This window comes from Macaca mulatta, chromosome 14 (genome assembly GCF_049350105.2).
Source record: "Macaca mulatta isolate MMU2019108-1 chromosome 14, T2T-MMU8v2.0, whole genome shotgun sequence".
Classification (NCBI taxonomy): Eukaryota; Metazoa; Chordata; class Mammalia; order Primates; family Cercopithecidae; genus Macaca; species Macaca mulatta.
In genome coordinates, this window is record NC_133419.1 from 5,180,415 (window position 1) to 5,204,014 (window position 23,600).

A 23,600-nucleotide genomic window follows, 5' to 3' on the forward strand; every position below is an offset into this window, starting at 1 on the left:
CCCCACACGGCTGTCCCTTGTCCTCTGGGAGCCTCCATTTGTCTGATCATCCTATCCACTAAGGGGCCCCCCAGCAATATCCTACCTCACCCCCAGTCTGTTTTCTATGGAGCAGTGGCATGATCTGCAGTCATTTTGTTTTTCCTCTGTCAGCAGCCCCTCCTGGACCCACGGAGAAAGGACTCGCACCCATTTTGTCCAGGGCAGTGCCTGGCACGAAGCAGACAGGTGCTTGTCAGACAGGTATCGAACGAACCATTCCTTGCCCCATCCCCACCACAGGGGCCATGGCTCAGAAGGGCCCTGCACGTGGTTGGATGCTCTGATCGTCCTGGAAGGAGGGTCTCGCATTTTCGTTTTGCACAGGGCTCCACGAATCTCGTAGCTGCCCTGCTGTTCCCACATCCTGCCCCTTAAAAAGTCCTGGGCAGGAACCCTCCTACCTCGGGCTGTGGTGGCTTGGGGCCCATTCCTTTCCTGAGCCCAGTTTCACCCCGCAGGGTACAGGGTGCTGGCTACGAGACCTTCTGCCCCACCACACCTCAGCCAGGTGAGGGCACGGTCGGGGTCTTCATCCCTTCAACCTTGACCTCTGCTCTTCACCACAGGCAGCCAGGTTGTGACAGCCTGTGAGGACCCCTTGGCTCCCGGAGCCTTCCCTCTCCTGGAATAGAGATGACACTGTGCCATCATTGAACTCACCTGAAAAAACGATCTGTTGCAAAGCTCACAGGAAGTAATGGAGCAACGTTACATGATAAACTGTAAAGTGTGGTGAGCACGTGAACAAGTGTCCAGGACCCAGCGAAGCCCCAGGCTACTGGGCTTGAAGTCAGAGGAGAAAAGGAAAGGGCAGCCTGCTGTAGGATCTAAGGCCTCCATGTGCTTAGCCCATGGCTGTCGTCATGGTGACGTGTGCACACGATGTATCTGAGCCAGCCTTGTTCTTGAACGCGGGCAGTGAATCCCACGGTGATGTGGCATGTCGCGAGCTGGAGGAGGGGCGCCCGCATGGAGGCTTGTGAACCAGCTAGACAGCCTTTGGACCGTTTGGAGCCTCAGTTTCCCACACTGAGAATTGGAGTGGAATTCCCAGGGTGCTGGAGGTTGAAAGGCATTGAGAATCTAAAACACTTTGCAGACAGCAAGACCCTCTGTGTGAGTTAAGAATTCTCACTCAATCCCAGCAGGCACTCAGAGGGATCCTTTAATTTCTCCAGAATATTCTGCAGGTGAGCTGGGGAAGCCCACTGGCCCTGGCCTCACCCCCGAGCCCCAGCCTTCAGCCTGGGAATGGTCTGGCCTCTTCCTTGCCGGCCCACCAGACTGGCCTCGCAGGACCCTGGGCGGGAACCCAGGAACCCTCAGCCGTGCCACCCGCTATGTGCTTCCCCAAGAAGCGCTCCCTGTGGCCTAATTTGAGAAAACAATGGGCCTCAATCCATATGAATGACCCTCAAGAGACCCTTTGTCCGCGGTGCACAGGCTATAATCAGCGGGGCTCTGGGGGCTCTGGCCTAATTTGGAGGGACAGGTTTTATCATCACCCTTGATTCGGGTGACCCAATCTGACAGGCCCACGACCCCCTGTATGCAGGGTCCACGTCAGAGATGGGCTTCCTCCCAGCGGCCCACCCTGGCGGGCTGGGGAGAGGGAAGGGGGAGGTGGTGGTCATGGGGGAAGTTTGGGGTGAAGAAGGGGTCACAGCCAGACCCCTGCTTGGATGGGCCTGTGATCGGGGTCTCGGGAGGAGCAGGATATTGATTAGATCAGTGAATGGTGTGGAGGCAGCTCTCCCTGGGCACGCGCTCCCGACCACCCACCAGCAAGCGTCTGTTGCCTGCCGGCACCAGGGCTGGGTGGGGACTCTGGGACAGGCTGGCCGCCCGGGAGGGGCCAGGCAGGAGCCAAGGGGCTGGCTCCAGGGACTGCCAGCAGGGCCCCAGGGAAGGGGAGCTGGGAAGCGTTTGGGCTGCCTCCGGCCTGAAGTCGCGGAAACGTGTTTGCAGGTTAGGGCCGTGGCATCCTGGTTGCACCATTTAAGCGTCTATGGGGTGCCAGACAGATGACAAACGGCCACCTCATTTAATGCTTCCCTCAACCTTCCCAGGCCCCGATCCCTACGTTCTGGGTCAGGAGGCCCATTCTAGGTCAAGGGGTGGGTGAAGGTTGGCGAGACAAACCCAGGGACTAGCTCCTGAGCCCCAAAACCTGTCCTTACCCACCCAGGAGTCCCCTGCACGCTCTCCAGGGTGTGCAGTGCGTGGCTGCTGGGTTTGGGTGCATTAGAGCCTGAGGCGAGGGTTTGAGTCTGAATTCTTGCTACAGACGGAATGTGTGCATCCTCCCCAAATCCATATGTTGAAGCCTCAACTCCCAATGCGATGGCATTTGGAGAGGGGGCCTGTGGAACGTAGTTGAGTCCTGAGGGTGCGGCCCCGTGATGAAATTAGTGCCCTGATAAGAAGAGGCCCAGAGAACCAGCTCTCTCTCTGCTCTCTGCCGCACAAGGACCCCACAAGAAGATGGCCACCGGCAAACAGCCATTGAATCTGCCAGTGACTTGGCCGTGGACTTCCAGCCTCCAGAACTGTGAGAAATAAGCGTTTGCTATTTAAACTGCGCAGTCTGTGGTGGTGTTTTGGCAGTCTGAACTGACGGAGACAGCATCTGATTTGGGAAGTGACCCTGGGAAGCAACGGGAGGGGATGAGTCTGCTTCCAGGGGGCTGGGCTGGGTTCAGGCTCTCGGTTTGCGTGAGGCCTTTCTGCTTCCTGGGGCCGGCAGCTGCTGGGCAACTGCTCTCAGCGTTGGCTCTGTGCAAGGACAACTCAAACCTCTGCTCCCGTCACTGCTGCCCCTGGCCCGTTGGCTGGAGCCCAGCCTCTGTGGGGAAGGAGGTGCGCATGTCCAGGTGAGGAACAGCAAAGTCACACAGCAGAGGGCGTGGATCCAGGAGTGGGGAAGGCCTGGGAACCATGGCACCATCCATCACGCCATCCTGCAGGTTTCCTCACTTGCTTTGGGGACAACCCTGAACTCCTCAAGGAGGGAAGGAAGGGCTCCTGGACTTATCCCTCCCTGGCCACCTCTGGCTGTGCCATCCTGACACATGGGTTCAGGCTTCTGTCTCCTCCAGGACCACCACCCTGCTGTGCCCATCCTGCCAAATCCTGTGTGTGATTTTTGCCCAGGGTCCCCTCATCCAAGAAGCCTTCTTGGACCCCACCGTTGGGGCAGAACACCCCTTGTGTCCCCCAAAAGCACCTTCCACAGAGCTCCTGTGCAGCATTGCCTCCACTCCCACCTCTGAGGCTCGCCTGCCGGATCACGAGCTTTGGGGCTCGGCAAATTCTGCTAGGCCCTGGGGGCAGCAAGGTAAGCAAAGTAAATAATAATAAATCATAAACAAGATCACTTAAATAAAGTAATTTACCCTACCATCCCCGAGACCCAGCAAAGCTTCTGGCCCATGGTAGGAGCCCCCCACCCTCCAAAAATCACGGCATAAACACAGATGAAGGAGATGGGTAGACAATTCCTATTCTGGAGTTTTTGGATCCAGAGGAGAGGCAATCTTTACAAATATGGTCAACCTGTGTCAGCCAAACAGCCTCGAGTCCTGGCCTACTTCCCAGCCCTGTGCTCATCTGGAGGGGGAGACCAGAGGGGGTGAAACATGGTCCCCACCCTGGAGACATTGTTGGAGATGAGACTGTGTTACTGCCAGACAAGGGTGTTATTAATTTGATTTAGTTCATTTCCATTCAACTCAGTTAATTTAATTCAATGCAACACAGTCTCAACCAGTCCAACTGAGCAAAGGTTTTCCAAGTACCTCTGAGGGTGGCACGCTAGCCTGGGTCCTGTCTGCACTGTGAGATGTAGAGTAAGTGCCTCCTTGTCTGCCTTCCTGGCCCTTCCAATCTAGTGGGGCCAGAGTCCACAGGATAGAGGGAATTGTCAGAGGTGGGCCAGTGAGGTAGCCATGGACGTGGGCTCAGGTCTGGGTACCATGTTTTCCTGGGGCAGCTTTTGCATTCCCATGGACTCACCTGGTTAGAGCAGGGAAGAGGCCATGTGGTCCTCGTCTGTCTCCTAGCCTGTCTGCCATTGGACTGCCAGCTATGTGAAGGCCAGCTCCCTGCCCTGCTTTCTGGGTCTCCTCTGCACAAATCTCAGGGAATGAGTGAATGATGCTGTGAAGTGGGGCTTTCCACTCCCTTTTGCAGAGCTCTTTCTGCTACACTTCGATGCCTCTGCACTACAGGCTGACATGGTCAGGACAGACTCCAGGGCAGTGGGTACTTGAGCTGAGCTTCTAGGGTAGGGAAAGAATTGATACTGGAGAAAAGAAAGAAAGACAGCAACTGTGTGAACAGTGGCCTTTTTAGCTGCCTGGCACTGTAGATGCAATTAATTTCTGCATTACAAACCATCCCCCCAAAAAAGGGCTTAAAACAATGCCTGAATCTTTAGCTTGGCAGGTGAGGCTGGGCTCAGCTTGGCGGTTTTCTGCTTTGGGCTGGGCTCACTGGTGGGTCCAGCATCAGTGGCAAGTCAGGTAGGCAGCTTCACTGTTATTGCCTGGGTTCTCTCTCATCTCTGAGCTTTGACTGGAACATCTGGACCAGCTTGGCTTGCCTCCACAAATTTGTCATTCTCTTGCAGGCTGCCAGGGCTATGTGGAGGTATGAGAGACCACAGGGCACCATGCAAGGTCCCTGGAGGCCTGGGCTAGAATCAGCACTCTGCCACTTCCACCATATTCTGTTGGTCAAAGTGAGTCATACAACAAGTCCAGGTTCAGGGTGGGGAGACATAACCCACTTCTCCATGGGAGATGCTGCAGAGTCTCTTTGCAAAAGTCATGGCTGGGTAGGGTGTTTGTTCTCAGTCTTCTCCCTCAATTCTTCCACGAGAAGGTACCAGCTTGGGGTGAGTGCCTACCTGCCACAGTGCCTCTGCCCTCTCACCTTGCATCTCCAGCTGGCACACAGCCTCAGAGCCCATCTTGCTGGTTTGTCTATACCCAGGCCTATGGGGGCAGGCATGAAGGCCTGTGAGAATGTTGTGTCCTGGTGCCGAGGCAGAGGCTCCATACTGGCCAAGAGGCCCTGATGTGGAGTCTTGGGTTCCCCAGGAAAAGGACGCTGGAGTACGGCAGGCCCTTGGAGACAGGCTCCTCTTCTTGGGTCCTTCCAGGGCCCAGCTATCTGGAAGACTGGCCTTGTTCTTCCTCTGGGCACAGTGAATGATGACTACAGAGGTCTGGGGACCACGTGCAACTCTGTGGCCCAGGCTTGCTCCTGGGTCAGCTCTGCTCTGGTCCAGCTGCTGAGAATCAGCTGGAGGGGAGACTGGGGCCTGCCTCTCACAGCCTGCAGCTCCTGGGAGGGGAGGCTCATGAGGGCAGGCAGGCAGCCAGGCGGGGGCTGGAGATGGACTCTAGGACTCAGTTTCCCCATCTAATCAATAAAGCAGTTGGATGAGGTGAAATTCAAGGATCTTACCGCTGCAAACCCTCAATCACTGGTGAGTGATTGCAGAGCAGGGGTCCACAACAGTCATGGGGTGGACACTGCATTGTGTGCGGAGCTAGGGTGTGGAGCTAGGATGTCGGGGGCTTTGAGTTTGTCTGGTTGAACCCGATTTTCCAGAGTTGTCAACTGTGTGTAGGCTCAGCCTCACCTGGCCAGCGAGAGGGAGGCCAGACTCAGTCACAGGCTGATGACTCCCCTCGGCCCTGGAGTCAGCACCCTTGCATGGGCCGAGTCCCAGCACGCTGAGCGAATGAAGAGTTACGAAGAGCAGGGCCGGTGTCACCAGCCGGCTGGCGATCGCGTGGTCACACAGGGCCAGCCTCAGCTGGTGTCAGCGTTTGGTTCAATGCTGTGCTGTCCCCGCTGAACAGCCTGCAGCAGTTTTGGGAAACGCAGGGGTCTGCATTCTCACTTGGCACCGGGTCTTGCAGCGGATGCAGCAGGTCCTGCTGAGGATCATGGCGTCGGGTGGGACCCAAGCTGCAGGCAGAGCCACCTTCATCTCCACCCCCCACCTGCACCTGCCCATTCCCCACTCATTGAAGCACCCGTCAGAGTGGGAATGAATGCATGTGAGTGAATGAATGAATCACCCCATGTAGGTAGCTGGGTTTGATTTTGATAACCATGCACGTGGAAGCCATGGGAAGGGTGTGTTTAGGGCTTTGTAATTCAGACTCTGGTGGAAGTTGCTGCCTCTTGGTCACCTGCAGGGCAGGGGCTGGGACTGGGTAGGGTAGGGCAGAGCAAGGCAGGGTCGCCCCAGGACTGTGGCCAGGCTCATGCCCCGATACCCGCTTCCTCCCAGCTCTTGAGTCCCTCAGTTTCCCCTCCAGCTCCTGAAGGCCGGCTCCCTGTTGCCCCTGTAACCCCCCGCTTCCCCTCTCCTAGTCCCCCCTGGCCCCGTTCTCACCCCCTGGGCCCACCATGGGGGGTGGGAGCAGGGAAGGGGCCGGCCACCAGCCCTGCCGGCAGAACTGGCCCCGGCCCGTGGACCAGGTGGCGCGGTGGCTGCCCGGCGGCGCGGGCAGCTTTCATCCCGGGCCGGGGCCTGAGAAAGCGTGGGGGAGGCTTTATCCCGGCCGAGCCAGCGGTTCCTGAGAAGCATTGAAGGCGCATTACTCAGACTGACACATTCCGTTTCCCTCGGCGAGGACAATGAGGGAGGGCCAGTGCAGGATATGGCGCTGGCCTTGTGCGCGGCTGAAGGTTTTTTGAGAAAAATGTAATAGATCACAATAGAGCACTTTGTTGTCGTCGAGGGCATTGGGATGGGGCCGGAACGCCGCGGGCTTCATCATTACTATGATGAGAGGAGATTTAGTGCCGTCTTTCTTTCCTCTGTCAGGGAGAACAATGTGTGAGGAAAGCGGAGGTTTCCCATTATAAATCACCGTAAGCCCCATGGAAATCCCTCCCTAGCCTGGGGTGTGAGTGGGGCAGACACTGAGCGCGGGGCCCCGCGGCCCTCGCTGCCCGCAGCCGGCTCCGGGCCGCCTGGACGGCGGGCGGCGCGGGGGCCGGGGGTGCGCGGCCTCCCTGGGCCTGCTCAGCACCCACCACGGCCTCCCCCAGGCCCCCACCCGTGGGAATCCAGGCTCCGGGAAGGCCCCTGCTCTCCACCCCGAAAAGCAGGAATAGTCATGGAAAGTGAGGACGCCGGGTCTGCCCACCCATCAGTGAGAGCGCGGGATGCGCAGAGCTCGTCCTAGGACCTGGGGGCCTGGGGGGTTTGGGGGGCTGGGTCTGAGAAAATCCCTTGTGTCCGGCTTAGCGCGTCCCAGGCAGCCCCAGCCAAGGGGCCTGCTGATCTCCGCTCCCAGTCCTCATGCTTTGCAAAGAGAAGAATGAGGCCAAGCTGAGCCCCAATTATTCCACCTAGAGAACGGAGTTTGGTGGTGGAGCAGGCCACCACGAGGACCCAGGTCTCTGGGGCCCAAATCTCCTTCTCACAGGGTAAAAAGACCAACCCTTCCTCAAGGGCTATCAGTCCCAGAAACAGGGTGGCCGACAGCTTCCCTTCCTGCAGGGAACTTCATGCAGAGAGCTTCTTACTCACCTGCCCGGAAGCCTCACCCAGAAGCCACTCCCATTCGGCCACAGAGAGAAACCAGGGGGAGTGGCAGGACGGGAACTAGAAATGAGGACTCCTGACCTCCCTCCAAATGACAGCAGGATCTTTGCAGAAGGGCCAAATACCACCCTTCTGCCAAAAGACTGGGCCTTTTCTGTGGATTTTAGAAAGGGAATTGGGTGAGAATTTCATCTATTATTGCCCTCCAGTGCAGCTGGGCTAGTGTCCTGTATTCGAATCCACGAAACAGACGGATGTTCACCCTAAAGAACACAAATGAAGATTTGTTCCGGTGAAACTTTTTCTGCTGCCAAAATTCCAGGTCAGGTTTTGATGCCAAGTGAGTTATGAGAAAGTTCTGGGATTCAGAGTTTTTGGATTTCAGAATTTGGATAAGTGAGGTGGGTTTGTGTTACTGTCCGTACGGCTATTTTTATTATCTGAAGGCTTGATCCCCAAAGAGACCTAGCCTCTGCCAGTCATGGCCCATGTGGTCTGACTGGAGCCCAGTTATTCCACCTATAGAGTGGAGGTGATCATTGTATCTGCCCATAGAGCTGTTAAAAGGATCAAATGTGGCCGGGCACGGTGGCTCACACCCATAATCCCAGCACTTTGGGAGGCTGAGGCAGGAGGATCACTTGAGCCCAGGAATTTGAGACCAGCCTGGAGAACATAGTGAAACCTCATCTCTACAAAAAAATAAAGAAATGAGTTGGGCATGGTGGCACACACCTGGGGTCCCAGTCACTTGGAAGGCTGAGGCTAGAAGATGGCTTGGGCTTGGGAGGTTGAGATTCAGAGAGTGGTGACTGCACCACTGCACTCCAACCTGCAAGACCTTGTCTCAGACAAAACCAAACAGATCAAATACAATCACTGCTAGGAATGTGTGTAGTGCGCGGCCTGGCCCACCCCAAAAATGAAATATCGCTGCTGTGATTACCAGGAGTGCCCCAGGAGGGTCAGAGTTCACCAACCAAACGAGGGTCTTAGCTGTGCCCACAGCCTCTCCCCCTGGGTCTGTGGCTGCTTTGAAGGAGCCCCAACTTATGACCCAGGCTTGTTTCATCCCTTTCTGCCCTCTGTGATCCAGTCACCCCAAAGTCCCCTCCAGCTCAGCCCTAGTCTGCAATTTCCACTTCCGGGCTCCCAGGCCTTCCTTCACCTCTTCTCCCTGGCTTGAAATTCTTGTCGTCATCATCACGTGTTCTGGAACTGTCTTTCTTCCATCAGGGAGCAGCTCAACTGTTCTTCCTCCGGGAGGAGGGCCCTGGTGTCCACAGGGAGTTTCGGTTTCCTGGGGGTAGGAGTGTGTCCAGGGGCTCGCAGCGGGTGTGTGTGCACTGGAGAGAGTTTCAAAGGCGGCCCCGGAGCCCCTGCCCAGACCTGCAGAGATAGAATCTCTGGAAGTGGGCCCAGAAACCTGCGCCGTACACCTGTCTCCGACCATTTAAAATACACCGTGGCCTCGACCCCAGAACGCCTGGCTCCGGCCGCCCCATGTCTGCTTCCACTAGAGCGAGGTGGTGTCAATGGCATCCCGTTTCAAGTAGAATAAAATCAACCTGCTTTTCATGGCTGCTCCTGCCAAGGCCGTCTCCCTCTTTCCCTTCCCCACCAGGCTCCAGCCACTCCACCACGCTTGCTCCCACCTCAGCAGGCCCTGGCTGCCCAGAGCGTCTCAGGAGGCCGCCTTGCCCTGCTTGAGGCCTCAGTTCCAATAAAACCACCTTGCCCTGAGGTTCCTGCACGTTTTCTGCAGCTGGCCTGCCTGGCTTCAACTTCCCAGGCTACCCTTTATGAGCTGTGGGACCCTGCGCAGGTCACTTTGGCTTTCTGTGACTTAGCTTCCTCATCTGTGGAATGGGGGAAATAACAGAACTTTCTCCTGCAGTGAGGATGAAAATGGCATTGACACATTCAAGGTGCTGAGTTTGTGCTGAGGAAACACTAACGGCTATGACTCCCTGATCGCCCTGTCACCTTGTACCCCATTTTTCTGTCTTATTATGGATTTATGCGCTTCCTGTCCGTCTCCTCTATGAGAATGGAGCCTGCGTGCAGACATCATATCTACTCAGTTCGCCGCCTCTTTCCAAGCACCTACCACAGTGCCTGGCCCACAGGGGATGCACGGGAAACCCATGGAACGAATGAATAAATGAACGAATGAGTGGACAAGCCACTTCCCCAGTACCTAGCTCAATGCATGGCCTATGACCGGTGTGGGCCAATGCTTGTCGAATATGACCTATTAGTAAATCCGTAAAACTGCTCTTGCTGTGAGGAATTCTGTGCCCTTTGTCCGGGTTCCTCCCGGAGCCCTCTCTTGTGGAGGACCCTCCAGTTGGGCCTTTTGCCTAATTTGTACTTGGCTCTTCTGGCTCTGATGTGAAGGCCACCACCTTCCAGAAACACCTCATTTTCTTGGCAGCACCATCCCCCCATCCCTCGCACCTCTAGCTGCTTCTTCCCAGTGCCCTCTCTCCTCTCTTCTGTCTGTGTTTGGGCCAATGTTCTAGCACCAGGCCAGAGTAAGAATCTGGGTGGTGAGGTCAGGGCTGACGGCTTTCTCCAGGTCTAGAAGCTGAGAGCAGCTCCCCTGAAATGTGTCCATCCCGGTGTCTCTCCACCTGGGTCCTGGCAATGTGCCTACCTGGGCTCCAGGGCCCAGCCTTTGAGACACCTTGGGGCCTCCCTGAAGGGCAGCTCTGACCCTGATCGGCCTTTCTGACTCTCTAGATAAGGCCCCTCTGATCAGAAGCTCATTTTCATAAACTACAGCCCCACTCCCTAACCCCACCGCACTGCCCACTCACTTAGTCTCCTGGCTTCCTAGACACCTCGACTCCTGGGCTGGATAATCCCTGCAATGGCCAGTTTCCTTATTCATACGTTGTAAGTTTCTTTCGTGGGATAGGTGGTCTTTGCTTCTTGGTCTCCTGTTATTGACTATTGTCCTATCGTCCTGTCCCGGAGAACACCAGGGGGACGATGAGGGTATGCTCTTTGTCCTGACCTTCCCTCAGCCTTTCTTTCTGCGTGAGGATTAGCTACAGGCACCCGCAAGGCAAAGGGTGCTTCTAAGGCACTCGCGTCCTAATCTGAATGAGAACCACGGTGCATGAGTCACCTTCCAGCAGAATCAGAGAGGTATTCTGGCCTGCCCTTCCCTAACCTGTGCCTGACATCACTTTCCCTGGCACTGAGCTGAACGTCCCCACTCCTCCCCAGGTCCCCAGCCCTCTCTCTTCCCTTCTCTCCACCAAAAGGCCAAAAAGATAAACTGCCTAAAGGCAAGGTTTCATTCACTTTTGCTTTTGCTTTTGTCAACTTTGGCAAACAATTGCCCAGTGTCTCCTGGTTGTTCTGATGTGCATTTCTTTGGCAATGAGGTGGAGCACTTTTTCTCCAGGTGGCCGTCTTTGTTCCCATTGGATTTGGTTTCTCCTCCAGGGCTCAGGTAAGATTGCACTCCCCACCAGTTCTGAGGACGGGTGTGGCCACAGGACTTTTTTGGCCAAGGAGGTGGGAGTGAAAGCAGTGTGTGTTGCTTCTGGAAGGAACTTTAAGAACCAGTCAATGAGCGGGGCGCGGTGGCTCACGCCTGTAATCCCCGCACTTTGGGAGGCCGAGACGGGCGGATCACGAGGTCAGGAAATCGAGACCATCCTGGCTGACACGGTGAAACCCGGTCTCTACTAAAAATACAAAAAATTAGCCGGGCGTGGTGGCGGCGCCTGTAGTCCCAGCTGCTCAGGAGGCTGAGGCAGGAGAATGGCGTGAACCCGGGAGGCGGAGCTTGCAGTGAGCCGGGATTGCACCACTGCACTCCAGCCTGGGCGACAGAGCGAGACTCCGTTTCAAAAAAAACAAAGAGAGAAAAAAAAAAAAAAAGAACCAGTCAATGTTCACTCCTTCCACTGTCCCTGGTCCTCCTGCGGTCTTAGAGCCCGGGCTGAGATTGAGCCTCCAAAAACCTCTGCTCTAGACTGATGGGAAGAAAGGCCTGGGACTCTCGCCTGCCACGGAGTGTGAGCAAGAAACAGACATCGTGGTTTTAAGTCACTCAGCTTTGGGGGAGATGCTTTTTACTGTGGCATAACCCAGCCTGCTCACCAGGCCTCTGTTGGCTGCCTGTATTTCTTAGTTTTTCTTCTTGTCCCTTGTCCTTTTCTGTTGATTTAAAGTATTTTTGCCTTATGTTAAACATATTAGCTCTTAATAATGGAATTATTTTGTCACCAGCTGAAAATCTCCTTAAACAGGTGATTGGACCTAGGATTGGACTACTGCCAGAAAGAATGGCATAGATTCAATTGTTCCAAAATGTGAATTGTCATTTTTAGTAAACCTCTTTCGACATTTAGCCAGTGCAGCGCTAACACATCTGATTTGACTCGTTGGGTTACCTGCGGGTACAAGTTTCAACTGCTTTATCTCCGAGGGTTCTCCAGGAAGCCTCCACATTCAAAGCTTGTTGTTCTCCTTCTTTTGGCCCCTAGAGCTCCTTAATTAACGATTTTTTTAAAAAATAATCAGGTTTGGTTGAAATTATTACAGCAGCCTTTCTCAATGAATGGGCTGTAGAACACTGCGCCATGAAACCAGCTCCTGAAAAACACTAGATCTGGAAAATAGGGTTTCATGGCCCAGAGTCCGGGGAACCGGGCACTAGAGCTGAGTCAGCATCTTTGGCAGTGAAAAATATCTGCTTAACCTTGGGTACCACAGGCTCCACAGCCTCTTTGCATGGAATATCTTCTGGTGTGTCACTGACTCCCACCATCATGAAATGAGCGCCGTGCGGAACACAGTCTTGGGGAAAAGCTCATCTAAGGAATAAAATCACTGATATAACTGGCACCTAGAAGCAGAGCCCACCCACATTATTTCTGGGGGACCCCCATGGCTGATGGTGAACCCCTGCTGGGAGGTGCGTGGCTTCCCTTCAGCCCCACGGCTTGCTGGGGCACCCTCCACCCAGTTGTCGCCTTGGGGTGAGGCTCCCCACAGAGCCATCCGAACTCCCTGCTGCTGGAAGCTTGCCAAACAGCGAGTCCTGCGCTTTGCCGGGAGGCCAGGTAATCCACCTCCCCGGGAGCCAGTGTTCTCTAACTTGGCTGCACACGAGAATCACCTGGAGAGCCTGAAAAACTTTTCATGCCCAGACCGCACCCCGGACAGATTAGATCAGAACTGGGGGTGGAACCCAGCGCCCAGTAACTTTGTAAACTCCCAGGTGATTGCAGCTTGCAGCCAAGTTTGAGCACCAGGCTCCAAGTGGGTGCTTCTGTAACTTAGTTCCAACTGGAAGGAGGGCAGGGGCGGGGGATGGGGACTTGGCAGAATCTTGTGGGATTCTGCAAAGTCCCCATCCCCATGGGAGTTGCAAGGTTTGGATTCCAATATGCCCCACCCTCTAAGCTGTGCTCAAGCATCTTCAGGCCCAGCCACCAGACAGCTGCAGGCCCCTCTACCTCAGCTTATCCCTTGCAGGGGGCCTGAGCCAACCTCTTGCCCCCAGGGATGCTATGATTAAAATGGGCCAGAGGCATCCCTGTGTGTGTGCTGGGACACTGTCCAGTTGCTAGTCATGCTGACACTGTCAACAAGTTCCTCTTTTTTTTCAGAAGTAGCTGTAGCCCAGTGTCTCCCAGCAGCTCATTAGTTTTATCCCATGCTCCTTGTAAATTGAATGGCAGGTGTGTTTTCCTTTTCACATTGCCTGCTGGGGAACTCAGAGTCAATTTTACTACTCCATCGCACAGTATACATTGAGGACTTAAGGCATATATTTTGACTTCTGCTTCATCTTATGTTTTCCTCACCTACTAAAAATCACATTGTATTGTGTGCATTTTTGTAATTTTGTAAGCCTCCTAGAATCCTCTTTTTGTGACAAAGTAGGGACGTAAAGTCACAAATTTACAAATAAAAGGCAGGCTTCTTTTCTCTAGATGCTCTTTAGTTTCAGAGCTTTTGGCTCTTCTCTCTTTGCATACGTCGCTGCCCTGGCCCCACCCATCACCCACTCAGCAGTGGTTCCAGCAGAGCTGCATCTCCTACGGCCCCTGACTGGGCCTCCCGGTGGTCTGCGGGCTCCTGGTCCCAGCACGTGGAGGACTTCACACTGCCCTCTCCCCAGTCCTCCCTCTTTTGGAAATCTTTCCTGGTGAGACTTGCTACCATGTAGAGCCACACCTATGATGTTGTTTCATGGCTTTGTGGCAGTTGGTCCACAAAACTCTCCTTTCCACCCAACGTCAAGGTCCAGGTTGGCAGCAGCCCACTCTTATTTCTCTCTGTACCCCCCGGGTGGGGTGCCAGGTACAGGGCATGAGCCCTGTGGGGCACCAGGCAGTTGTCTGCTGAGCGGCTCCAGAGTCTCCGAGAGGCTGTGTCCCTCAAAGGTCAGTTCTATGCTGGGTGGGGGCCTGTGGGCAGCCTGGCAACCCCAAGTGTGGTGGGAGCGATGATGTTCCCAGATGGCACAGGTTATGAACTGTCCTGGGTCCACCGGGCCCTGCTGCTTAGGAGCTGTGTGACTCCAGGTGGCTTCCTTGCCCTCTCTGTGCCTTTCTTTTCTCATAAGCAAAATGGGTAAGGAGAGTAGGCTCTTCATGGGGAGAGAACAAGAAATGGCAGACAAAGCCCAGGGAACCAGCGCAGCCTCTGCTACCCTGAGGATTCCCCGGGGGCAGAAGACTCTCTACTCCTTAGAGGATGGGCAGACACAGGCCCCTGGAGTTGTCTGTACTCCAGGAGTGGGAACAGCCACAGGCGGAGACAAATTGCAGAATGGGCTCTGGAACTAGGCGCCTGCTGTGTGCTGGGGACAGACACAGATTCCTGCGGGGCGTCTGTTTCCCCACCTGCCCTGCTGGGGGGAGTGGGACTGGTCTTGCAGGAGGGCGAGGCTGAGGCCAGAAGGGAAGAAGCGAAGCCTCGGAGCTGTGCCAGCCCCCAGCAACTGGCCTGTGTGTGATGATTTGGGGGTGGGGGATTGTTCTGGGGGTTTCTGGCTTCAGCCCTCTAAGGCTTCCCCTCCTGGTACCCAGCCTGGCCTCTGTCATGGAGGACCAGGCTCCTAGCCTGGAACCCCAGAAGCCAGCGTGGACCCATGTCCTCTGCCCAACTAGAGGCAGGCTGGCCTGGCCCTGGGCTGTTAGCTGTCAGGGCAGCTGGCTCCAGAGGTTGTTGCCATGGAAACCCAGACTGATGTTCTCCTAAACAGCTCAATTATTTGTGGTTTTTCTGTTGAAGATCCCAGCTGAGCAGGCCAGGACAGTGGCTGGGGGTGGGATGGGGGCTGCAGGGCCGCTCAAGGAGGGAGTCCCCTGCGAGGGCCCTCAGCCCTGCCTTAGCCAATCCTCAGGGAAATGGTCCAAAGACACTGAGATTTTGGGAGAGGGAGGAAGGGTGTGTTTGGAAAAAATGTGCTGAGGTCATCAGGCTTCTTTCCAGAAAAGCTTCTGTGGGAGGGTGTGGGTCCAGCATGCTCCTTAGAAGGAACTGGGGAGGTTTCCCACCAGCCATGGTGCCTGCGCCCAGCCCCACCGGCTGGCATTCGGTACGGGTGAACTCAGAGAGGTGCCCCATGGGGCGCTCAGCCCATGTGCAGGACACAGGGCTATGGCTGCCCCTACTCGTCCATCCCAGCTTTGGCTCTGAGTGCTCGTGTGATTTGCAGCTCCCCTCACCTCTCGGAACCTCAATTTGCTCATCTGTAAATGGGAACAGCTTTCCTTGCCCAGCTTGCGGACAGGGGAGAAGGTCTGAGCTAAGGGGTTTTGCCAAGCCATTCAGCGGCCCCTTCTGAGGGACTGGGATGTCCCATGGGAAAGCAGGCATTTGGTGATAAAAGGAATTGTGCAGTGTCCCCAGATCCAAGACACACAGCTGTTTTGCTTTTCAGAAAATAACCAGAACCAGACATATTGAGACCTGGGCACCTCGCTGCCGGACCACGCAGCAGAGGCTGCGGAGATCATGCTGTCAGGAGTGAGCACAGCAACGAATCGCACGGGCTGGGGCCCCACACTGCTGGCTTGGAAGATTCTTTGGCTCTTGAGCAACTGGTGTGGCCATGGATGTCTGGGGCCAGGTCCAGGCCAGACACCACAGGTCCCACATTCGTCCTGTCCACATGAACCCAGGGAAGGCTGATGGGTGACTGGCACGTGCAGTGATGGGCTCACGAATGGCAACGTCTCTTGGAAAATCTTCCAGCAGGAAGGAGGAGAGGAAAGAAAGTTTAAATGGCACAAAAGTAATTCTGCACATTCTAGGCAAGGAGAGCAAATAACACCCACGAGGCGCCACTCCCCTCTCATGCGCCGGCAGACACAGCTAATTGATGACAGAGTTCTTTCCTCCAGCGTCTAGACTCTCCCTCCCAAATCATCCTCAGCCCAGCAACCCTGGCCAACACCCAGCAACCAGGTTTGCACATGAGACAGACCCTTCTCTGCCATCCCTGGGCCAGATGCTGCCCCTCAGCATCAGTGTCTGCAGATGGTCCCCAGCCTCCCGTGGATGTGGAGCTGGTGCTGTTCCTATCAGCTGTGTGGGTTATTCATGCTCTGGCCTCCCCTGGGCTGAGCGTCCCTCTGCTCTCCCAGCCAGCTGGACTCATAGAGCTGCCTTTCTCAAGCTCTGTGCCCGGGAATCCTGCAGATTCGTACTCTGCAGACTTGGAGCTAGCCTCAGATCCTGCCTCTCAAACCATCTCCACAGGCAATGCCGCTGTTGCTGGTTGGAGAACCACACTGGGAACAACAAGGGTTCAGACAACGCTGAAATAACGAAACAGGGGTGAAGAGAATGGAAGAAGACACCATAGAATGGAGCCAAGGCTTGCATTTTGATTTGATGAGATGTTTTTCCATCTATGCTAAAGAACCAGCATCTAGAGAAAGCTGCAGGGCCATGCTCCTTCCCCTTTTCAGAAATGCACTGGGCTTTTCTCCTTCCCTGTACTTCCAGACTCCAGTTGCTACAGGGGAGAAGAACAGTGGGTGAGGTTTGTTTCCCTGAAAACAGTCACTCCCTTTGGATGGCCTGGAGGGGGGCTGGGCTGGCTCAGGGCAAGGCTTCCATCTTCCACTCTGGGCAGGAATCAGCCTTCTCCTGTGGCTATATCCAGGCTCCTTATCCTGAGGACCCGTTCCCTTTTCCAATGTGGGAAGTGTGACCTGGGGGTTGTGTGCACCTCTGGGACTCTGGCAATCTGCTGCAAATCCATTGTTCCAGTTACTCTGGTTGCATAACAAAAGACCCCAAACTTAGTAGCATAAACTACCCTTTGTTATGCTCACAGATTCTGTGGCTCAGGAATTGGGAGCACACCAGGGGAGGCTCCCTCTCATGCCTGGCAGTTGACACTGGCTCTTGGCTGAGACCTCAGCTGGGGCTGTTGGTTAGAACACCTACATGTGGCCCCTTCATGGGACTTGGGCTTCCTCACAATATGGTGGCTAGATTTGAAGGGTGAGAATTAAGAGGTGGGCGTGGGGAGTGAGAGTGGGCGAGGGAGACAGATTGAGATGGAAGCTGCATCATTTTTGATGACTTGAAAGTCATAGCTCCACTTCTACCATAGTCTATTCAAGACAGTCACAAAATCCTGCCCAGGTTCATAGAGAGAGGAAATAGACCCCGCCTTTTGATGGGGAGTGGCAGAGTTCTGGAAGAGCACATGGGCCTGGATATATTGTTCTGGTCATTTTTGGAAAACACAATACAGGCTCTCCTCTGGACTCCATCATTTACATTCTTACTGCATGCAAAATAGACTTTTCCTTTTATCTACATTGCACTTCCCCAATCTCTCATCCCATCACAGCATCAGGCTCAAAGTCCAGGAAAGTATCCTCTCCATCAGCTCCAGGTGAATGATGGTCTTCAGTTGTGGTTTCTTGCCCATCTCACCCAAATACAGTGGTAAGCCAGGCGGAGGAGAGCCACTATAGACACTCCAATTCAGAATGTATAAATATGACGAGCATACAGAAGTAATTGGTCCATAGCAATTCTGAAATCCAGCTGGGCATGAGTTACCAGTTCCCTGTTTGGGGCTCAGTCCTACTACCTGAGAGTGAATCACTGTGGCTTTTGGCTCTGTCCTCCAGGCCTTTGCTCCACCCTCTGAATCAGCCTCCCTTTTCCCTAAAACGTAGCCTGTGTTTGCAATTGAGTCGTTTCTCAGCCTGCTTCCTGACGTAGAAGTTTGGGGGATCCAAAGATCTCTTTGCATTTTGTGCTGTCTGTGTCTCTCTTAGTCCAAGCTCATACACTTCTTAAAAAAAAACAACTTTGTGGTTTTTAAGGCATCAATTTATAATCCATTCTGCTAGACAAGAGCTTGAGCCACACACCTCTTCAAGATAAACTCTTCTCTACTTTGGGCTTCCTGTGAGAATGCTGTGGGAAATTGCTCTTAAGATTTATGAAGAGCCTTTTATTTCATGGAGAGGACCTGTGAGGCATGCACTTAAGGTCCTTAGAGGGACTTTTGTTGGCTAAACAGTACACTGTGGCACCAATTTAGGTCTTTCGGAGAGCTTAACAAAGGCTCTTATAATTTCAGTGTGAATTTGATCTTTGCTGTGAAGCCTTTTCTTAATCTGGGGATTTTGAAGAAGTTAGGAATAAGAAACAGTTTGATTTTCAAATCCAACAATTTTCAAATCCAGGAATGATTTCTTGACATTCCTTCTTTGGCTTGTCTCTGTCCCTCACTTTCATCACAAGCAGCAAGATGTCAGCCAGCACTGCCAACCCTTTGCCTAGGGTGTTGGCTTCGGTACAATGGATGGATTCCTCTATAGACCAACTCTTCCACTGATAACAAGTGTGAACTTTGGACAAAAATTAAAACTACCCAAGGATTCTGAAAAGTAAACAAGAGCAGGAAAGTTGTTGAAGGGAGTCAGAACTTGGTGTGGTGATGGTCTGGAAGTGAGTTCTTCATTGTTTATGACTTTGCCTCTGGAGTGGGATGTAGTCTCAGAACAATGTGGCAAGGGACAAGTGACAACGATGCTAAGAGAAACCCCACCATCTTTCTGGCTGGAGGAACCAGGGAAATTAGCCCAGGCAGTCACAGCTGTCACTGGAGAGTGAAGAGGAGAGCTCAGAAGGGAGACAGATGAGGGGTCTCCTAATTCTGCATATGCCCACCACACACATCTCAGGCTGACCCAGAACTATGCATTCATAGGACAGTCTCAACGGCACTGCTGCAAAGATTTAAATAATTGAACTAAAAATTCAACAGCTTACACAGATGGTAAGGCAGAGCTTACAATGTGAGTCTAACCAGCTTAACTGCTGCTAAGACAAAATGGTCAAACACTGAAAAGGGCTAAAGCCCACTGGCAACACAGCATGTATTTACAACGCCTAGGGTATAACTCAAAATTACTTGACATACAAAGAACCAATAAAATGTGACCCATTACCAATAAATGCCAACCTCTAATGACCCATATGTTGGAATTAACAGACAAGGAGTTTACAAGAACTACTGTAATTTTGCTCAATGAGGTGAAGAAAAATACATTGAAAATGAATGAAAAACTTATGTCTCAGCAGAAAAATAAGCAATATAAAAATAACTCAAAAGAAAAAATTTTAACTGCAATATGAAATAATTTAAAAAAAGAAAAATTCAAATAGTCAAAAGAAGATAGGAAAGGGGAAATGGAAGAATAATGACTACAGGGGACAAATTGATAAAACATTATAACATGGTAGACCTAAACCCAACCATATCAATAATTACATTTAATACTAACAACATGAATATTCTAATTGAAAGGAAGTGGTTATCTGAATAAAAGACTGAATCAGATGCCAAAAGAGATGCACTTTAAATGTAAAAATACAGGTTGAAAGTAACTGGATGGAAAGTTATACGATGCGACTGGGCACAGTGACTCACGCCTGTAATCCTAGCACTTTAGGAGGCCAAGGTGGGTGGACCACTTGAGGTCAGGAGTTTGAGACCAGCCTTGACAACATGAAGAAACCCTGTCTCTACTAAAAATACAAAAATTAGCCGGGTATAGTGGCACACATCTGTAATCCCAGCTACTTGGGAGGCTGAGGCAGGATAATCACTTGAACCCAGGAGGCAGAGGTTGCAGTGAGCAAAAGTCACGCCATTGCACTCCAGCCTGGGCGACAGAGCAAGACTCTGTCTCAAAAAAAATTTTTTTTTAAAGTTATACCATGCAAGTAATAAGCATAATAAAGTCAAAGTGGCTGTATTAATATTAAATAAAATAAACTTTGAGATAAAGTATAATCTTTGAGATAAAAAAGCACATTTTTTAATAAGGAAAAAGACAATTCATCAGGAAGTCACAGCAATTTTAGTAGAACTTCACAAATGCATGAGCAAAGATGAAAAGTACTAAAGGGAGAAACAAATAACTTTACAGTCATAGTGGAGTATTCAACTCTCCCTCTCTCATCAATTGATAGAACAACTAGATTAAAAAGTCAGTAAATATATAAAGGATTTGAAAAACAATAATAACCATCTCAACATATGACTTGATATTTATAGAAACTGTTTGGATATTATGAAATAAAGATGCTTTTGAAGTACACATGGTTCACCCATCAAGATAGGTCAGATGCTGGTTTATAAAGCAAATCTCAATAAATTTAAAGGTATTGAAATCCTGAATGATAATAAGAACATACCAAAGTATGTAGGATGTAGCTAAAGTATTGCTTAAAGAAAAACATATTTTTAAATACTTATATTTGAAAATAAGAAAGATCTAAAATCAATAACCTCAGATTCCACTATACAAAGCTAAAAAAGGAAGAGATAAATAAGCCCAAGGTAAGCAAAGGAAAGGAAATAATAAAGATAAGAGAAGACATCAATGAAATACAAAGCAGAGAGACAACGGAGAAAACTGACAAAGCTAAAAGCTGGTTCTTTGTAAAGATCAACAAAATTGATCAAGAGAAAGAGAGAAGAAAAAAGAGAGAGGAGAAAAAAGAGAGAGAAAGCACAAATCACAAATGGCAAGAATGAAAAGAGGGGCCATTATTACAGATCCTACAGGTATTAAAAAGGAAAAGGCAATATAACAACATTATGAATGACATTAGGTCAAAAAGTGTGTGACCTTGATAGTATAAAAAATTCCTAAAAAAAATTTAACTTACCAAAACAGACACAAGAAGAAACAGAAAATCTGAAGAGCTCTGTATCTATTTTTAAAAATTGAATCCATTATCAAAAATCGTCTACATTAGTTTGTAACAAATTACCACCAACATGGTGGCTTCAAACAACACACATTTATTATCTTACACTTCTGGACATCAGAAGTTGAAAATCAAAGAGCTGGTAGGGTTATACATTTCTTCTGAAGACTTCAGGGAAAAATCTCTTTTTCAGCTTTTAGAGGCCACCTACATTCCTTAGCCTGGGGCCCCTTCCTCACATCACTCTGACTTCCTGCTTCTGTCCTCATATCTATTACTACTAACTGTATTCTCTCTGCCTTCCTCTTATGAAGGCCCTTTCGATTACATTACGCACACTTGGTTAATCCAGGATGATCTTCCCATCTCAAGATTCTTAGCTTAATCACATCTGCAAAGTCCGTTTTGCCGTGGGAGTCACATATATACAGACATGGGCACACTGAAGGATCATTAATCTGCTTACCACAGTGGCATAAAGTAATCATTTTTTTTCTAATGTTCATTGATTCTGTGGGTTAGGAGTTCTGACAGGGCACAGTGTGGGCAGCTCAGTCTTAGACCGTGATATCTGGGATCTTGGTTGGAGGCTGACATCAGCTGATTTCAGCTGAGTGAGTGCACTCACTTATGTATCTGGCAGTTGATGTGGGCTCTTGGCTGAGATTCAGCTGGAGCCATTGGCTGGAACACCTGCACACAGCCTCCCCATGTGGCCTGGGCTTCCTTACGAGATGGCAGCTGGGTGCCACAGGTGAAGCTTCTGACAGAGAGAACCAGGAGGAAGCTGCATCACTGTTTACGACCTAGCCTTGGAAGTCAGGCAGTATCTCATCTGCACATTGAATTTGTCAAGCTGTCACAAAATCCCACCCAGTGTCAAGGGAGGGGAAAATAGACTCTACCTCTTAATGAGGAGTGGAAGAGCATGTGGGAACAGAAATACGGCTGTGTTCGTGTTTGGAAAATCCAATTTGTCAGAGCTGTTTAACGATTGAGATTGGGAATCGCAGTTCTTTGATGAGTATTTCCTGTGTTCCAGGGATTAAGTTAAGTTCCAGGGATTCCTAAGTTCCAGGGATTGAGTTAAGTAGGAAATCACCCCATGAGATAGGGCCATCCTGTAGTGACCAGCATCAGGCATCTGCCCAGCATCTGCTTCCCTCCTCTCCTCTACTGCTCTGATTTGGGGTCTTGCCATTGCTATGAGATGATGTGGCACACAGCTATGTTCTCAGTTGCATGGCTGGACCTGAGTGTGATCCTGTCCCTTAGCCAGTCCCTGGTGTAGGAATGCAGGCCTAAGTCAGTTCAATGACTGGCCATGGATTGGTGCAGGCCAGTGGGATGCAAGAGACAGGATCCTAGAGGATCTTCCCTCTGGACATTGCCCTGCACAGGTGTGAAGTGTGGTGAGTTGCAGCCACAGTGCAGCAGGGCGGAGGCAGGACGCTTCTACTGCAGATGTAGTACTCTGAACCACACTGATCCTGCTGCCTGTCTGGCCCCAGCGTGCCACTTACAGAAGTCAGCACGTTTCCTGATTGTTCAAGCTAGTTTGAAACAGGCTTGGTGTTACTTGGAGCTGTAGGGATAGTTGTTGATGTACAGTCTTTCCTCATTTTGCAGCTGAAGAGATCAGACTCAAAGAGGAGAGCACACTACTCTCAAGCTTCCGAGTGCAGAAGGATCCCCGTCAGATCTTGCTGAAATGTGGATTCTGACTCAGTAGGTCTGGGGTGGGGCCTGGGGGGCCTGCGTGTCTAGCAAGCTCCTGGTGATGTGGGTGCTGCTAGCCCAGGGGCCTCACCTTGATTAGTAAGAGGGTCAGGATGTGCCCAAGACCATCCCACCCCAAGTCACAGAATCAGACTGTAATCAAAGGCCTGCTTGACTCCCAAGCCACGGCCTTGGCATGGCCCAGAGCTGACGCTTCCTTCTCTATCCACATTAGAAAGGATGATCTGCCGGACGCGGTGGCTCAAGCCTGTAATCCCAGCACTTTGGGAGGCCGAGACGGGCGGATCACGAGGTCAGGAGATCAAGACCATCCTGGCTAACACGGTGAAACCCCGTCTCTACTAAAAAATACAAAAAAAAAAAAAAAAAACCTAGCCGGGCGCGGTGGCAGGCGCCTGTAGTCCCAGCTACTCGGGAGGCTGAGGCAGGAGAATGGCATGAACCCGGGAGGCGGAGCTTGCAGTGAGCCGAGATCTGGCCACTCACTCCAGCCTGGGCGACACAGCGAGACTCTGTCTCAAAAAAAAAAAAAAAAAAAAAAAAATAGAAAGGATGATCTGAAGACCGAGCCACATTCTGCTGGGTCTACTGGGAATGGGACCCAGGATGCCTGCTTCCTGTGTCAGAGGAGCCCTGGTGACAACTTAAACCCACATGAGACGACTTGCCCCTCAAACTCCTCATACCTCGATTCCTTGTGCACTGGGTCCAAGCTTGCTGGGAAGTCAGGCTGTGTATCCTTCCGCCGGATTGTCAAATAAGAAGAGCATTTCCCAGAATTCCCTTCTCATATAAATCACTGCGGGGAGGCCAGGCGCTGTGACTCAAGCCTGTAATCCCAGCACTTTGGGAGGCCGAGGTGAGTGGATCACTTGAGGTCAGGAATTCAAGACCAGCCTGGCCAACATGGTGAAACCCTGTCTCTACTAAAAATACAAAAATTAGCTGGGGGTGGTGGTGCATGCCTGTAATCCCAGCTACTTGGGAGGCTGAGGTGAGAACT

At 51.9% G+C, this 23,600-nt stretch overlaps 1 long non-coding RNA gene across 1 annotated transcript; it reads left to right on the forward strand.

Annotated features, from left to right (window-relative positions):
- The first annotated feature begins 153 nt into the window (after nt 1-153).
- On the forward strand, nt 154-3,410 carry LOC114672118 (uncharacterized). The gene is made up of 2 exons (XR_003722339.2): nt 154-243; nt 609-3,410. It is a non-coding gene; the product is annotated as an uncharacterized LOC114672118 (long non-coding RNA).
- Nucleotides 3,411-23,600: the final 20,190 nt, after the last annotated feature.